The sequence below is a fragment of the Papilio polytes genome, unplaced genomic scaffold (assembly GCF_000836215.1).
Source record: "Papilio polytes unplaced genomic scaffold, Ppol_1.0 DF824303.1, whole genome shotgun sequence".
Classification (NCBI taxonomy): Eukaryota; Metazoa; Arthropoda; class Insecta; order Lepidoptera; family Papilionidae; genus Papilio; species Papilio polytes.
In genome coordinates, this window is record NW_013524901.1 from 994,797 (window position 1) to 1,014,845 (window position 20,049).

The 20,049-nt window shown below is 33.1% G+C and overlaps 1 protein-coding gene across 2 annotated transcripts in view; it reads right to left on the reverse strand.

Annotated features, from left to right (window-relative positions):
* The window catches only part of LOC106102040, an 83,222-nt gene extending 66,361 nt beyond the window's left edge, over positions 1-16,861 (reverse strand). For both annotated transcript variants that reach the window (XM_013281439.1, XM_013281450.1), the window contains exon 1: positions 16,680-16,861. The gene's annotated coding sequence lies outside the window, so the exon portion shown is untranslated. The remainder of the gene's footprint in view (positions 1-16,679) is intronic.
* Between the last annotated feature and the right edge of the window lie 3,188 nt (positions 16,862-20,049).

Sequence of the window (20,049 nt, forward strand, 5' to 3'; positions counted from 1 at the left end):
CATTTTGTTTTGTTTTTCGTGTATTTTGTTTGGAAGTCGGTTTTTGTATGTATTCGATTCACGTAAAAACTACAGGATCGATTTTAAAAATTCTCACACTATTATCAAGGTTTTTATTTATTTTTTAATTTCATGCGGGCGAAGTCGCGAGAAACAGCTACTTTATACATATTTTCATAAATCATTTTTGACATCAGTAAAATACTAAATAAACGGTGGACGTTACTAAAACAAAATTGCGTGTAACTAATCACCAGTTCGCAAAGGAAATATGAAACGATGAAACTGTACTAAATGGTCAACAGTTGGAAATAATTTCCTCTAGTAATCACACTTTGCATACAATTATAGTAAATTGTAAACCATTACAAATACATATAACAAATCTACTACACTAATGATGCAAATTTTCTTATACTAAATGACTTTCCGAAAGCAATTAGTAAAATTAACGGACTTAATTGCACTAAATAAATGCACTATTACATATAATTTTATCTCTAACCCTTCAATAACGTGACCAGCACGGATTTTGGCAAATCATGATTATAGAAAAATATCGCATAACAGCGTGGGCATGCGAAGTATAATAAACTAGTTTTTGTCCGCGACTCCGTCCGCGTTGAATTAAAAAAAGTGAGCAGTCTATATCTTCTATACTATCCTCTACATCTCTGCCAAATTTCATCCAGATCCGTTCAATAAAGAGTTAATAGTATACCGAAATATATAACGGTCTTTCTCTCTCGCTCCCTGACACGTATCTTCCTTCTCTCTCATGTAACGAAATGTACGTAAACATCACACATAATTAAGATACAGTGAAGAAATAAAACCTCGGCCCTAGGGATATCGAGCAGATTTAAGCGAATGGAACACTAATGTCACTTATTAAAGAAGGTAATAAAGTCACAGAACGCTAAGTGACAACCCTATATCTTACAAATGTACTAAAAAGCGACACGCTGTGATCTGAACTCGATGACGTATCCATTTGGCTTTCACTCTTAATTAACTTTTATTGCTGTCGTAAGTTTTTACTAAGTTACAAAAATTTACATCAAAGTGTTAAGAGATATATAAAATTAGCATCAGGCCTAAAATTTTTTTCTAAATGTATGCGGGTTTGTTTGTATGTCAATTCAGACTATCTGTGTGTATAACAGCAGTGCAAAAAAAGTAATTTGTTTTATAGCAAAATTAAGGAACACGTAATCGACTATCGAATTCATCCGCCCAATGTTTTGTACATATTATGTCCATAACTAATTAACCGGAACTGACGCTTGACTAATCGATTTGACATAATCGTGGACACGTGTCAAAATAACAGATAATTGCTAATCGTCCAAAAAACAATGACTAATAACAACGCGCTGTTAACTTAACACTGTGTAGTAAAGTTTAAAATTGCGTGTATTACTAACGATGGCCTCGATGTCAACAGTGCGAATGCCTCCTTGATAGTTGTAAAAATGTTTGTTTGAATAATCACTATGATATGAGAGAAGCCTTTTAGGACCGCGCGTAGGCGTCGGTTACGTAGGTTTAAGACATTGATGATAACCTAACAAATTATTCACGTGACTTTAAATATACGACGAAGCTTTTCTAAAGCAGTAAAATATTGGAAGAGACTATACAGGTGATGTGATATTTAGGCTAGGCATGATTAATTTAACTATACTAATCTAATAAAGCGTAAACACACACTACTTTGTGGCTTAAGGTGTCGGAAATAATAGCATATTTTTGAATAATTCTTTCTTTTATAAAAAGACCTACACTTACTATACGCTTTAGGGTATAACATTTTATACTATTAAACTTAGGGAGTAAATAAATTGGAAAAAATCCTTCTTGTAGGAAAGAGACCATAAATTACAAGCTACCAACATTAAGGAAGGAAGATTATTTTGATAACGGTAATTTTGACATTTGTAATTTAGAATTTGACAATTGTAAACAATAAAATATAGTTTTTTAATTTCATGCGGATGAAGCCTTTTGGGAACAGTTAGTATGTAATTAAATCTACGCCATATAACGAAGGTAGTGCATCCTTTTTACTATTTTGTATTCCTGCAAATAACGAATATACGTGTTAACTATCGTCGCATACGTGCATATGTCTGGTCCCAGGAGCGGAGTAGTGTTGACACAGATGCTCTTTTGTTGCCTAAATAAAAATGTTTTACAGCGACTCGCGCCTGCACAATGGATACTTTTGAATATTCAGTGCGTACTTTCTTTCTCTGCGGCGTTAACAATTCGGAATTTCATGTTGAAATCGGTAGTACTCTTCGTATTCGAGAACAGTTTCAGTTCGTATCTGTGAAATTGTGCTCAATATTCTAATCTCGAATTGTCTAAAAACGCTGTCCAAGTGTCGGCTAAAGCATTATGCGGCTATTTTGAAATGTTTAATACAAATACTGGGAGTGCATGTAAGTTGAAGCCAATACCGATTTGCGACTTTGAAACTCGAAGCAATGGACCAATAATTGCACAATACACAAGTGAGATGTGTAATGAAAATGAAACAAAAGAGTGACGTTATCGCATTACAATTTTCGGCGACGATGACGTCATCAGCCGCCAGATATTCAGCAATTAAGCACGTCCGCGCACGTACAAACAGACACGCATACGTGTATACTCAGAACAAACCGTTGGGTCGATTGCTTTGTAAACGTCGCCCCATGAAATGAGCACAGGGCCTGGGCCATCGTAAATCTAGCCTGACATTATTCCAACCACAATTAGGGCCTGGTGTGTGAGTGTTTTAATTGTGTAGTTTTTATTTTTTCATAATTACAAAAAAGAACGATATATTCAGTATCAGTACGCTTTTACCGTCAAGATGTGTGCTTAAGGTCGAATATTGAATGACGCAATTGAAATTATTCGAGGTGTTAACGATTTATAACATCAATTTTTTTCCGCTTCGCTTATGAATTATACCAGAGCGTACTTTCACGAGACAGTTTTGCGGTATGATCTCATCCAGCCTTGGGGTGCATCCACTGTTGCGCGAGGGCAATAAAGCACCATTTTTGTACAGAAACATAACGCCGAACACAATGGAGGTCAAATATTTGTCGTTCAGTATTTCGAAACATATTCATTTTTACAGACTTGATATATGAGTCAGTCCATTCATTGACATAAATATAAATTGCATGCTTTAAATACAGTTGGAAACAAAACGTATCTAAAATTTTGATTTGCCCTTTTTCATGTTTTTAAGTCTTAACAAGACTGATTCATGCGTATTATAAAATTATAAGATAATAACAATTAAATCTAGTTTCAACAATCATAAATTATCATCAGCTTAATTTGGTGTAACTCTTTTAACGATAACTCTTGTGACGTCATCGTTGAGTCTCGACAACAATTATGAAATTGACGGAATCCAAGAGTTCAATTTATTTACAACTAGCTGTTGCTCGCGACTTCGTCCGCGTGAAATTAAAAAAATAATATCGCCTATGTTACTCTCAGATAAATTGCCTTTCTAACGGTGAAAGAATTTTTAAAATCGGCCCAGTAGTTTTTAGGTTATTTCAAAACATACAAAAATACAAATCTTCCCTCTTTATAATATTAGTATATAGATAGATACCTATGTAAGTACTCAGCTCATTACAGGTTGATTATTAGTTTAAAATAATTGTAACGGTAAAAGTACAGTGAGTAAGCAATTGGAAGCAAGCATTCGATTGTTTTTGTCTCTGTTTTATTTTTAAACATATCGATGTCGATTGATCGATTTGCTCATGTCGATGGCGGTCATTATAGTTTAAGAGTAGAAAAAAAAACTTATTAGGATTTAATTTTTTGCTCCGTTGCCTAATAAAGACATAAGATGCAATCATGTGTTGTTATAAAGGTTATTGCCGCCGCATTATTATGTACGTCATAAGTTAAGTTGCTCCAGTAAACTTTCATACTATAAACTATTTGAATTATTTCTGCATAGTATTTTGTAACGTAGCCTATGTTTTATATTTTATTTCCGCTATTTACCTTTTCTATATCTATCAATAAAAAAAAATGTGTTTGTGTATGTATTGAAATAACTCAAAAACTACTCGGCCGATTTCAAAAATTCTTTCACCATTAAAAAGCTACGTTATCAGTGAGTAATACAGGCTATATTTTTTAAATTCAAGTCGACGAGGTCGCCAGCAACAGCTAGTTTTAAGCTTATACTTAATAAGGAATCAAACAGTTTACTCACGTCTCTCGTAATTTATATTTAAACCAGACTGACGACAATTTGGTACGAATTACACAATAACTTCAATTCGGTACTTTAATTTCCGATTAGCACACTTACAAACAAATTACAGAAATCCTCTTAGCTGGCATATATGAAAGTTGTCATGCAACCGTGACCCGGTACTTGTAATCGTCTTAAGCTATAAATCGTACCGGCCGTCGCGAAATCTTAATACAACGTACCACGTTTAGTAAAGCGTACCGTACCACAAAATGGATAAATCTGGGTCTCGACATATCTTCTCTACTACGTCTTTTCCATATCTTCTTGGGTATCATAATTAATGAGGAAAATAACGAATTTTGAATTGAATAAACAGTTAGTGATAAACTTTATAGTAGGCGCAAATTACTATGTTAACATTTGATTAAAGAAAACACATCATATTTAAATTAAGTATATCGTATTTCATTGCAATGGGTCAATCGTTTGACTATAGCTACAGTACCGCTATAGCCGCCTCCGCGAACGATTATTGCAAGCGATGAAATGTTCATGTTTTATATAATGACAGCTTTCAATCAGGGTTGGCAGAAATAATAAAGTTCTACATATAAAAATAATCTCTATCTTAGTCATCGCATCACGCGTAAAAGAGTAGACTAATTTTGCTATTTCTTATTGTGCGAAAAATAATTAAATTTTCATATTTGAAACGGGAAAGTGAAATAAAATTCGAGTACAAACACAATTTACTTACGAAAGGTACTTTAATGTTTTAGTTCTAAAGATATATTCTCAAATATATCGATATCAATTTGAGAATTTAGAATTCTCCTAGAAACGGGCTAACGTAAATCGGATTTGGATTGCAAATATATAAGTAAATTGGGCTCCGATATACGAACCGAATATAAAATCAGACACCTTTCCGGAATCGGAATAACACATTATACAATGTAATGTGTATTTCTGGTTTTAAATAACGTATATCAATGTTTACTGAAAGCCCTTACCTTAACGAGAAAATGGCGAAACACTTTAAATCTTACTGCGAATCATAAAGACGTTCTGAGAAATTGGTAACAAGTTTAAACTGATCCTGTTCGGATGGATCGGAAGCGAAATAACACGTATCGCAGATGTTTTAAAATATATTTAGTTATTTTAAATGTGCAATAATGATGCATTTTAAATTAACTTACACATTTCCTTTATTGTTGTCCATAATAAGCTTTCCCTTACCTGAAAAAAATATAATATGTTAAATTGTGCTACAACGTTTTTGTTGCTATGTACAGTAATGTCAAAATAAAATTAGGCATTATACAACTCGGACAAAAACTATGTAAAGTAACACATTCACAAACTCTAGGCTTTTGGACCAAAATTTTAAGTTAACTAGTTAATTCCAAGTTATACGCTGCACTTTATAAAACTTAAGAATTAAAGATATAAAAGTACACACAGTTGAAATATTCCTCCATATGTAATTTATTAAAGAAACGTCAGAGCTGCCTTTCCTTCGTCAAATTATACAAAGGAAATATCCGACAGGTTATTAAAGATTGGAGTCACGCGGAGATTTGCATTCGTAAAAGTTGTCGTTATTTTTAATTATTTACAAGCAATGTATGCTTGCGAAATTAAATTACGATAATTTTTTTCTTAGCTGTTTATTAGCTGTCCGCGATTCCTTATGTGCGCGATTAAAAAAATAGCAGCCAATATTTTACATCTATGTCAAATTTCAGTATGATCCGTTAAGCCCTTCTAGATATGTAGTAATAAACATCTATCCATCTAAACTTTTGCATTTATAATATAAATAAGATTCTAGTGTTTTTGCTGATATTTTCTGATATTTTGCTGGCTTTCTCTACTCATCTTGGTAGCAATTGTTTTACATTTAAAGTAATAATACGCCCCTCGCTTGCAGTTGCAATAATAACCAGCAGAAAATTACTTTATAATATAAAAAATACGATGGAGATTAACCGTTCGGATACGTTCCAGTAACACATTTAATGACGACCGAAATAGCCTGCATGAATGGACGGGGTATTACGGTTTTTCGGTCACCTGTCGTTGCAAAGATTGCATTACGAGACACAGAGGAAGCCAGTTTGGCTCGGTTTTTTTCCTTCTTTTTAACATAAAAGCTCTACTCTGAAGCGTTTATTTTTAAACTTTAAAAAATGAAAATTAAACATTCGTTATATGTATTTAAGAATTAGGAAAAGCTCAATTGGGTACTCACGGCTTAAAAAATATAATAATGTTTAGTCGTAAACTGTGTGATTTTAACCTTGAAAGACTAACATCTGAAATTCAATATCTCATGAACGACAGCCTCATTTGAATACTGTTTCCGTTTTACCACCGGGACGCAAACTAAAGTGAAGATTATATGTATACGATAAGAACACAATTCAAAATGTGATTCAGTACGACATTGAGATTTCCATGTTTGTTTTTTGACATTGTGTCTCGAACTATGTTTTTTATTGCAGTATAGCCAATGCCGTTGGCAGAATTATTTTTGCTTATATCAGAATTGTTCTAGGTTCTTTTTCTTTTTGTCAGATGTATAATTTATCGATTGTTAATTGACCGATGATGATGATGTCATCCGTGACGTCTCCATCAATGCCGAATGACTAAATAACTAAACCATAGCTGGTATAATATGTTAAAAGATCAAAAGAAAATGTAACAGGATCAAATAGTAGATTAATTTTCTAACAACGCCTACCCCTTTGATGTTTTACTACTTGAGGAAACAATGGGATTTAAGTGTCGAGTCGGGACCGGTCACCGTGGTATTGTTGTGGTACAACGCCGCCATCTTACTATTTTTGGCGCCAAAGTTCCCGCGCTCAGTCCCGCGCGTGTAATTTATGTGCGGTTTTCAGATAAACATCTTGCTTTATGAAGTTCTTAGCATTGCTTAAAATAAATAACTTCACCGTAAAAGGGTGTGTTTCGGTATTTAAACTGTTAACAATTTTCGACTTTTAAAAGAAATTTTGTTGCTGTGTGGGCGTTTTGTTCAACCATTTGCGGTAATGATTAGTGTTGTTTTTAAAATGACATAAGTTGGCTTGAAATATTTAGATTTTTATGGATTGGCAGATTAATATAGATGAATAATTTATACAAATGTTATATTCTCAAACGTGATATCGGTGCAAAGATTACTTACACAAGTACAATATCGAACAGTAATCGACGCGTACATAAAATCGATATTGCCTACAGCTACACCGCTTGGGTTCGTTCAACTTTTTATGCATTGCAGTTTGAATGTATGAGCGCTTTAGCAATCATAAGAATGACATTTTAACTGTACAGTGGGAGGCAAGCAAAGTTACGCGCTAGGCAATAATCGAATAATACACGTCGCGAAAGTTCAAGAGTCAATTTCAACGTGTATAAATATCCACTCAGTATTGGCCAGCGAAGGGCTTTTAACTTTTATTAACGTGTGGGGACTTTTACGAGCTTATCGACTTGATTTCAGATCTAACGAATGTGTGCTGATAGGCGATATCGAAAAGGTTTGTAAAAGGATTTTGAGAATGTTTGGTCGCAAAAAATATTTTAGTAACATCCGTTTTACACGGATTAAATAAGCGAATTCCTTACCAGTGGTAAAAACGTGTTAAAAAAATAATTCATTGGATTTAATATTTTTATTGTACATCTGAAATATTCATAGTAATTTATACTTACATGATAAGTAATTAGTGTATTAATATAAATATTTTCAACGCATCACAATGAGATAATCATCTTTTTTAAAGTTGTTTAAAAACCCCTCCTATCTAATAATAGACTATTTTATAGATATCTAACATAAACATCTACAATTAATATTGTAACCTTGTGATACAAGTGCCTAAGTTTAAATTCAAAATGGACGAATTTTTCATTAACATTGCAACATTGTTGACAGTTAGTAGGGCCTCTCAGTTGACGGGTACAATTGATTTACGGCCGCCCCTGTCGTATGTCGGGGACACGCTCATAAGTAACTGACCCATATTGATATTAGAAGCGAAAAAGCAATTAGGCAGATTATTTAAATAGATCATTCCAATATAGGGCTTGATATTTATTTGTTTTTTATTACTCGCCAATTGAATTGCTCTTTGATATAGATAAATGGGCTTCGATTAAATTTATAGATCTTGCAATACTTTTTAGAATCGGTTATAAACATTTATACGTTCATTTAAGTGGACAGGGCAGGATTCAGGAATATATGGTCAAAGGGGTGAACGCTAACGATGTCCATTAAAAAAAAACATACAGACGACTTGAGTACCTCCTTCTTTTGGGAAGTCAGTCAAATAGGTACCCATAAGATGTACGGACTTTGGGGTTTTGAGTGAGCAAAGTTTGTGTGATCTTTAAGAGAATTTGATGTCCAACATCAACACAAAACTTGGCCAAATTTCTGCTGTATAAATGTGAGTGACCTATTTGATTTTTCATAGTTTACGTTTGTTAGCACTTGTAGTATCGAGTTACAATTACATTAGCTCAACGCAGTTGTTGACACACATTGCTACGACTCAAATAGTTTATAGCTGCACTATTCTGTGTAATTATAAACATAGCTCTTTTATGTTTTTGTACAAATTAGAGAAGATACGTTTGCTATTTCTATTATAACATTCTTGAATAGAGTGAAATGTAAACCTGTTAAATAGATTGTGGATCTTTTTTTATTTAATTATTTTTAATATGATTTACCCTTTTTATACATATCTTAAATAATTTACTTATAGGTATACGGACACTGCTATACCATGATGAAAAACATCAAGTCGATCCCAGAATTCCTATTATAATAGGTAGATCTTAAAGCATACATTTCAATTAGATAAAAGTTGTTTTTTTTTAAACATCTTATATCTAACAAAATTCATAGATTTAAGAAGTTTGTAATTTATCTGCTCTGACGGCAAATCAACCGTTTAACAGATGGCGATTTTTTGCCCTAGCCGTATGTCTCGTAAATCATGGCCATTCATTTGGCTGATCGTTAACGTGCTTGTGAATGAATTCTGATGCGTGTCATCTGAGTCCGACACATTAGACAATCACCGGGCGAGCGTGAGTGCACGGTTCACTTTTTGCTTCGATAATCCGAAGCAGAGCCAGATGTTTCGAACATCGACAACTTTTTTTAATAAACAACCTTGTTCTTACGCGTGTTTCTACTTTTATCATTGTGTAAATTGTTATATAAAAACTAACCTAAAACATATATTATGTTTAGAATTCTGAAAATTTTAGATATAGCTAAATTTTTTTTGTGGTTAATGCATATAAAATCTATTACATCGTGCTTAATTAATTAGGTCTTTAACATTAAATTTCAATAATTTAACGATTTATTGTAAAATATCCCCAAAAGCGCATACGAATGAGATCCAAGTCTCGACAAATAAGCAATAGATGGACATTAACAAAACACGTGCATTTCCTTGTTTTTAGTGTCGCGACGTGCGATGTTTAAACTATATAAATCAATGTCGTAAATCAATTAGTTTGACAAGCGCGCCGGCGCGGGCGCAGTAATTGAAGGTTTTTATTTCGGACATTTCGTTGGGCAAACACGCCCGAAAGGCGGGCAGTCTGACCCTGGCACGAATTGAGGCCCATCACTATTCCGTTAGTGCAGGCTGTAGGCGACATTGCTGCTCCGATAACAATTCAGATGATCTCATAAATTAACACTTTTTGCATCTCAAACACGAAAAGCTAATGAAATAGATTTTTGTTTAAAAATAATGCATTAAACTTTTTTATCGTGTACAGCGCATAAATTTTATACTCTATGATAATGAGAAAAAAACATTCTTGTATTTTAAATAGGTAACTTATACAGTGCATTCTTTGTTAAAATATTCCCCATTACGTAAACTCAACGTCTCTGTTCATGACTAAAACAAAATTATAACATGCACCAGAGACATAAGTCCGCAACGATAATGGTATTGTTGGTAGACCGATAGAAAACCATGACTTACTAGTAAATATTAGTATAAGGAATTATAGTCCGAACTTCAAAGGTGTTAGAATCAAAATCCGATGCACATAAAGTTTACATAGAACATTCTAATTTGAGTTAGAAGTGCTCGTTTTCAAAAGACCAGGTTTGCAGTATCTAAATAATTCTGGTCACGTTACGCCTCATTATGTTGTGGTTAGCTAACTTGTCAGAGATTTCGTTGGTTTCAGAAGTGGCACGAGATTCGCTTTTGATGTTATAAATAAAGATGGCGATGATTTTTACTTCGTTAGGCCACAGACATCTGATACGAGAGGAACGCCCTATTGACTAACGAACATAGTAAAGATTCAAATTTTTATAATGTCCTTAACAGTAAAAGATTAGTGCTACTTTGACCGAACGCAAGAATATGAGACATTGTACAAACTTATTGAAACAAAATCCTTTAATTTAATTAATGGATAAGACAGTTAACAGCAATTACATTACTATAAGTGATGATTCATTGTAAAAAATTCAGCAATGAATACACATATCAATTACAATTAAGAAATAAATTGGCTATATCTGAAATCCAAGGAAGTCCTATTAACCGACCACCCATATAAGCGAAGAATTACGCAACATCTTAAATTAATAGCTGTCCATTCATATTAATTTGTCCTTAGTGAGAATTTACATAGTACTCTGCAAGAAATACACATGCCACGCGAAGACGTAAATATTCTAATTTTGTCGCTGACACGGCTCAGCTCAGTGTGGTCGATTGTGTCGCAAGTGTGAAATTGATTCACACACGGTTTTCCGAGCCGTTGACGACGACCGATAAAACCCATTTGCTATCGCTGGCTGTGCGACGTCTACACGAACTATGAAATACAATTTAGTTAGCCTTAAACCGTGGCAATGATGGACAGAAGTTAAGTTGAGATAACCGTAAGAAATATTTAGAAAAGAAAGAATATCACATCTCACAATATAGAAACAAGTTCTCTTGGTAGATAGGATATCTTTATTAAGAAGTGTAATTAGTGTGATGTTAGTAAAGAGTAATACAATGTAAGAGTAAAGAAGAAAGAATTTGCTTCATAGCAAAAGCTATTCAAATATACGCACAAACAACCAATTTTATTTCTACAGTACAATGAATCTTAATTTGCAATTTCTTTCCCGTAACAGTCGAGCGAACAGGCCGTTGTTCCTTGAACGTACGGCTATCAAGATCAAAATTACGATAACCGCCCACAGTTGCATAAATCACATTAAAAATTTGCGTGTGCACTCCTTACGGCGTGTGCCGCATACACAACTAACAAACCGATGAGATTGCAGACTTAAATAATTTCTTTGCAACACACTACTCTTATACGTATATGCCTTGAAACAGACTACAAAAACTTTAGACATATTGTGTAACTATAGAAATATGTAATTTGAAACAAACATTTTAAAATTTAACAAAAAAATTAAAGTTAAATATTAAATTACTTCCGGATATTACTAGTTAAAACAGCGTTAATTTCGCAGTCTGCTGTGAAATCTGTAGATAAATACATCGAAGTCATAGAACTAGTAAAATAACAAATTATGTCATCAATGTCGCTTCCTAATTCTCTTGTGACAATTGTAGTAAATTAAAATCTTTGTCAAACACAATTACATCTGATGTAGATGTGTCATATTCAATAGTATCAAGGTTGACGCAAATTTTTAATATGCGTCACAATGATGGCATACTCCAAATAATTGAATAAAAAATTGTACAGCTGCCCAATTGCTTGCGACAGAATTAGAGCAAAACAATCGAATCTATGTTCAAAAAACCTATGATTCAGATCTGGATTAGGAACAATCAATGGCGACTTGTTAAGCAATCCCTGAAAATTCTCTTGTAGAATATCTTAGTTCAAGTCTAGTCATTAAATCATTATTAATAATGTGTAGATAACAAAAGACATTTGACATTAAGATATTGCTACATCTTTTTGAAAGCTAATCAAACTTCGTTTTCCATGCACGCATCCGATGATTCTGTTTCTAGTAATGATCACAGAAGTATTTAAGATGAATTATTGATGGCAGTTCAACCTCTTCCTTTGCAATGTTTCCTCAATTCTAAGAAATTGCTCATGCTTGGACTACATTCCTACAATTTAAATAATCACTCTTATTAGAAATACTGTTTCGTATAAGATTCAATCAACATTCTGTGTCATGTTTTGTACTCTTTCTATTCGCTTATTCAAATGAAAAACTTTTTCAACCACTTTTTCAATTAAAAATAATATTTTATTCCTTGCGTCTAAAGAATAACGAAGTTCTTACTTGTAAATTGTAAGTATACGATATACGTAGAATAACCAATTTATTCCGGTAACACAAATAACCTTGAAACACATTTTAAACGTAATTTCAAATTACATAAACTGGATATCGTGAATTAATGTTTACACATATGAGTAACGTAATTTACTTCACATTACGTTACTAATCAATTTTTCACGCTTGCTTTCTGTGTCTACTTTCGACCTAGGGATAACTTTTCATGTGTCATGGTTTGCCGATGACTCCCCCTCCTTCGGACTCTGACCACGTTCTGTGTTCATTTGCTCACTGCTCTCATTTAACGCATGACGGGATGAGACAATCGGCAAAGCCTCTGAGATCAAGTAATCCTAATAAATTCTGTATGTATTGCGTAGTCATATTAACAAGTATCAAAATCAATTTTCCATAAATAGGTTCAATTATATCACTTATAAATTCAACAAATACTGCAGTACTTTAACTTTAGTATTCAACGCGACAGAATGGTTTTGATTTATGTTGGTAGACTTTGTAAATATGCTTCCAACTCGCATGCTCCATACATCAAATATCAAGAATAAATGGATTCTAGTACATGTATCATGTACGTTGGTGCAGCGCCAGGCACGTTCTCTTGAATTTTTGATTTTAGAATTGAAATTCGGATGTACGGAGCGCTGTAGTAGCAAACGGTACACAAGTCGCGTCGCGTCGGAAACATATTTGATGTGATATTGCAAACTTTACTTTGTTGAATAAAACTACCAAAATACTTGGTAACATGGTACAAAACTGTAATAGATGTTACCGAGCTTATTTATATGATTTTTTGATAAGTCTGCGAAGTACAAACTATTAGGAAACCCGTGGTCACAAAGAACTTGGGCCTATTGGTCGTATTTTATAGTACTACCTATACCCACAGTTTAAATTAAACATGACGATATCTTTCTCCTAAAAATTATCTGAAAGATGTCTTAATTTAATTAAGCATTTCCACTCTACACTCTATATTTGAAGACTTTTAATATTTACTTCGTAAGAAACGACAAGCCTATGGCGATTTTATTGCAATAAATATCACCAGCGATAGAACCCTTTGGCTTTAAGTTTCAACTTGTTCCAACTAATTGAATAATAAATCAACAGAGAAATAAGTAAATATTATAAGTATGTTTCGGCACCGCCTAAGCCTTGTTCCGTCGTATCTCAAATAACTTTTCGTATTCGCTGTTTGGGGTTCCGAGAAGCTCGCGGTATTCAAACAAAACTTATAATGACCACCACGTGTACCTTTGTTCATTCGAATACAATATGATTCTAACCTTTACGAAGGACAATTTATTTGGAAATCGACATATCTAACTTATTATATATTTTGAAATTAATTTAAATCGACCTGAATGACTCTACGCCTCTCTATCTCTTAAAGATCGATCGATCAAGCGTGTCTAATCTAAGTAGAGTTTGGCCCTACCTAATGCCACAATAGAATAGATACGAGTATAAACATACATATAGCAAAAATACGAAGCAAACTCTACTATAGAGATTGTGGCCAATAATATTTTCTACTTGACTGTTCCCTCTTAGTTTTAAAACGACACCATCTAGCCTATGTAATGATATAGGAAATTCAATATCAACATTCGCATATATTAATAGAGAAATACATTCCAACCACAACCGGTACTAACGAGCATAAACTAGAAGAGTTGGTCTAGGATCTAAAGTTTTTTTTAATACCATTCTTCATATCAAAATAAAAATAATATAAGATGGGTATTATTTAAATGCGTGTTAACACGAAGCCGAAGTGTATGAAATGTTATACATTACATTACAAATAACATTTGAATGAATTTCTTTGAAATGCGATTTGAAAATTTGATATTCAAACGGGTCTAGTTCGCAATTTGTCATAACAAATAGACTAAAATAAGACTGTAAATGTGAGCACCACTAAGGTCCTCACATTTACATCCAAATATAGTTAGATAGTCAAGTCGTAAAAACGTGCTATACGAAACTTAAATGATTTTGGTTGATCTTGCTTATAAATATTTTCTTTTCAATCGGTCAAACATGCGAAGTTATAGTGTTGCCAAAATGTTTGCATCAATACACTATATATTAACTGTATATTTAATTATTATTGATTTTAAAGATGTAAAAGGTATAAAAACAACTATGATTATTGTTTACTTTGGGATATGCGGTTTGTTCGCGCATTACGAGCAGCTGCAGCTTGTAAAAGCTTTCGTTTTAGAAAGCTGAGCTGCATCAAATGAAGATGAGGTACGGCTCGAGTTCAGCTTTCAAAAATTAACGACTTAAACCTAGATTCTGCTATTAGCGCCATCTAGAAAGTTAAATACGTTTCATTTTTTTACTATTTAAGTTCTGACGCTTTTATCTCTCAAAGCATAATTATGCCTTTGTACTAATTAGAGTCTCGTTTCAGGTGCTAATTTGTTACTTAATTGGCTCGTTATTTCTGTTTAATTTAACCGTCAATTGTCTTCATAAAGCAAGGTGAACGAACTTAATAGTTATAACTATTGAGATGACTCCATCTGCAGTTTCAAGACGGTCTCTGACAAAAAAAAGCAAATAAATTTGTTGATTGTTTCAAATCTAATTCAACTTTAAAATCGAGTAGTGTGCGAACCTCCATACAATATCATAGGCATCAAAGCGCGACTTAACAGTTGTGCGATGAATTAGTCAAAAGGTTGCGTGGGCTCTTAACATGATTAGATCATAAAAGCTTTCGTACAAACAAATGCCTATATTATATATTCCTAGTTATTCAAAGAAAATGAGCACACAAATGTTTTCTGAGCTGTAAAATATCGCGCACCTGACAACTGCTCCAAAACCGCAAGCTCCGTGAGCTATCATTTATGCACATAAATAGATTGCAATGTAACATATCCTCAATTATTATTAACTTGAATTACTATTAATATTCTTGATAAAGTAATTTTGTTCCATAATATGGCACATTTATTAAATACAAATAAAAATATTTTATTGGTGGTGTTTTTCAGGTAAAAAAATACAGATGTTCTGAATGTAGATTGCATACATAAGACAATAATTATGGTAGAAAAAACTGGATTTTACAGAACTTAAGATTATTTTTAAATGACGCGAGGCTTGTAGCTTGTACCTACTGTGACGTTGATTACGTCATCAATAACTTAAAACAAACAAAACTTACCGACTAATTTATAATACACTAGCTTTCGCTCGCGAATCCGTCCTCGTGGAATTAAAAAAAAAAACAAAAGTGAATAGCCTATGTGTCTTTCCAGACTATCCTCTACCTCTGCCGTTTAGGTTACAAACTCTAACAAACATCCATCCATCCATCCATCCATCTAAACTTTCGCATTTATAATATTAGTTAGATTACTTAGTACTTGGTATATAGTAATATATTATCATAGAAGTAAAATTCTTAAAAATATAATTTTACTAAAATATACATCATATATTTTTGCCCCTGATTTAAATTAGCTTGAGACATTAATAAATTGTGCTAATGGAACGTACATAATATATTTAAAAAAAAATAACAGAAATTACTTCATTACGAGATCACGGATTCTGTATAAATTAAACACGAAAAAGAAATAGTGAATAAATTGAAATCTTAAATCGTTAATGATCAAAAAAATTTCTTTACAACGGCCGTGAGTTTCCTCAAATGAAATTACTAAAAAAATATGTTAGTACAATTGTTTTAGTAGTAATTCTACTCGAATACTTAGAGATAACAGTTGTTACACTAGTTCTTTAAGAAACGTGTTTTTATTTCTTTTATAAACAAATTGAAAGGAATGCAATTGTCTCTACACCTGGAATCAGTTTAATCGATCCCTCATATCCCAACTTAAACTTAGATCCAAAATCTGCAGCAACTATAATCTGAAATAACAGCTTGAATTCATAAATTACCGTAAAATAAACGATATTTTAGGCGAGAAGATTCTTTTGGCCTTCAAATACCTACAGAAAATTCGGTGAAAACTATTAAGAAACATTTTCATCTCGATAACAAATAGACAGTTTGATAAAGCTGTTTGGAATGACTGCCGGCATATTTACCTTGAAAATACGCGGACCGGGGCCGTTAAGAAAATTCACACACACGCTCAACACTGCTAAAAGCACGGGATAAATATAATTTTGTGTGTTTTTCACGCGATTTTAATTGATGTATTCGATACCGGCGCGAGTGCAGCAATGCGGTTAACGCGCGTGCTCCCTCCTTGAACGTCGGAGCTATACTGGCCAAGATGCGATCATAGTATGCGGATCGTAAAAGATAATCGCTTTTCACTTCAGTTGTTTCCATGTGTCATTGCGAAGTTGTTTTTTTTTTGTACTACAGACTGGTATTCAATGGCGATGACTTCAGCCAGTACGTAATTTGAGAAACGTACCCAGTACATAAGTGAGCGTTGGTCGCTCTGTTTCTTTTACATTTCCCTCTGACCACATCTATCAGTAACCTACGATTACTTAAGTATAATTTTCCTTGATTTCCATATATTTCACGGTTGAAGTAACTTGTTAGTGTTTATTTCAAGATATTTGTTTTGTTCAAAAATTAAGTTTCGAATGCGCAATAACATTTTGTTACCTAAGTTAGTCTTTTATTTTATTTTATTAACCTATTAAGTTAATAATTTCTATGACTGTTTGTATTTATATTTGGTCTAAAAAATATTCTAGCGAAGGCAATAAAATTGTTTATGTTTCTCCCAAACACGAAATGTTTGTTTCAGCTTACGCATAGTTTTCAATTATCCTCTAACCTTGTACGACCAAGAGATAAAATATTTCAGTTCTCTCAGGGACAGGCTAAGATATCGCTTGATAAATATCTTTATCGGACATATCACAAATAAACATATACACATAAGATATTTGTATAAACATTGATTATTACAAAAGCTAAATCTACTTAATTTAACTTCTAATTAGCTAATTTATAATATTATCTTTAATTTAAATAAACCGTTCTTTAATTTCTAATAATCGGTAAAGCTAACAGCAGAAATTGTTTATTGTTATTTCTGTACGTGTGAAATATTTACGTCAACATTGCTCGGTTTCATTGCTGTCACTTACCAAACGTGAATACCGCCTGTTTTTAATTTACCTAGACAAATTGTAAAGATGGCATGCTCATCAATAAATCAGCACAAAATGTCGTAAAGTAAACGTTCGCTGCAAATGAATTAATTTCGATGAGTTTTGTTCAATTTTTTAAATATTCCTAGACGAATTGCAAATATGCAGCATTCAAGATATTTCGGGAACATTTCTGTTGAATCCTGTTTGCAAGCAATTCTTTAAATAAAGCCGCTTAGACTGATATTTTAAATATTTATTTTGAGCAGCGTTATGCAATGCACTGAACATGTACACGTCCGCAAATTCCAAAGTAAACAAGAGTTTTTAAAATAATCCTCGCGTGGTACGGAATGTTATCGGCAACAACTAATCCCTGATATATTCCATGCGGATTCCCGTTTTATCACAATATAGCTGTTCCCGTGCGGCTTCATCCGCATCAAATTATAAAAACTTTATTTTATTGTTTACATTTGTCAAATTCTCAATTGCAAACGTCAAAATTGCCGTTACGATAAACTTCTTGATTCCTTAATGTTGGCAGCTTCTAGGTTATGGTCCTATCCCATATGAAGGTTTTTTTCCAATTTATTTTCCTCCTAAGTCCAATAACGTGAAAATATATAATAGCCTATAGCGTGACGAAAGTGCAGGACTTTTAATAAAGGAAAGAATTATTCAAAAACATGCTGTGATTGCTTACATCTTACGCCAAAAATAGTGTGTGTTTACGCTTTATTATAATAGTATAGATAAAAAACTATTAATTTAGTAGAAATATATGCAAAGGTTTTCATAGTAAGTAAAAATAAAGGAATATTTTAGCTATAACTGCACACAAAATATCTGAGTATCACTTTTCAAATCAGAGAAATACAAGACACATTTAAAGATATAAATAGATAATAAACTGCAATCACTTCAAGTCAATGATGCGAATTATCTTTGTGTGCTAAATTTTTGCACATTTTACGTAATATTAAATCAAAACATAGATTTTTATCATTGATTGTTTATCGCATGATTTTGATGCATGATAAATATTTTATAATATAAAATGCACTTGGATTTTTAAAACATTACAGATTTTTGGTGCCAAATTTATTATAATAAAGCGTAAACACACACTTCTTTGTTGCCTTAGATGTCAGCAATTATAGCATATTATTGAAAAATTCTCATTTTAATAAAAAGTCCTACACTTGCGTCACGCTTAAGGCTATATATTTTAACGCTATTAAACTTAGGGGGTAAAAATTTTGGATAAAAACCCTAATGTGGGAAAGAGACCATAAGTTGCTGCCAACATAAAGGAAGCAAGGTTGTCATCATATCATGTCATTTTGACATTTGCTATTGATAATTTGACAAATGTCAACAATGAAATAAAATTTTCATAATTACATGCATTAAATAGGCTCCGAAATTACTGTAGTAATTTATTATTAAGTTTACATCATTATTAAGTAACATAAGGCTTTATTTATTTCTAGATAATTTTTAGTTCCGCGCGGACATCATCGCGGGCAAAAGCAAGTTATGGTATAAGTAGACGCAATCAGACTCCGATTTAAATTAGACTCCGTTGACAGTAAGGTCCGTAACTTTTAAAATTACAGCGTTTATTATACGGAAGGATATTTAAAAAAAAATATTCTTCATCATTAATCTCGACACATCTCCGAGCTATCGAAGATTCATGAGCAAAGTAACAGAAGTTATCTTAGTAACCTAATTCTCTAGAGCCTTCAAGGATAGATAAGGCGGCTTATCTCGTTTCTGCGAAAGTCGAATACGTCCAACACTGTCACAGCGCGCCATTCGCTGTTTAAACATTAAAGTCGTAAAATATATGAACATCACTATTTTAATTGTGACAAATAGTTTCGCGGAAAAGTGATACTTTTTGAACATTTCTAAATAAGTTTAACTTGCTCTAATATAGTCATTGAAATTAGATTGACAATTTTTTTTTTTTATAATATAAGCTGGCAAACGAGCAAGCGGCCACCCAAATCCACCGAAATGGAAAGCGACCGCTGCCCATAAACATCCGCAATTGCAGATGCGTTGCCTACCCTTGAAGGAGGAGGAGACACTCATAAAGAGGATATTTCCCTTTCCTATGCATCTCCTCCACCGTCAAATCCACTTTTCCTTCCCATCCTTTGCTCTCAAGAAAAAGGTGGAAAGGAAAAGGGACCAAAATTAGGCCTCCGGCACCACACTCATCAGACGAAACGCGAAATTGCTTCCACTTCACGCCTGTTTTCTGTGTGGTCGTGGTATTTCACCGGGCGAGCCGGCCCATTCGTGCGAAGATGTTAAAGCGGGC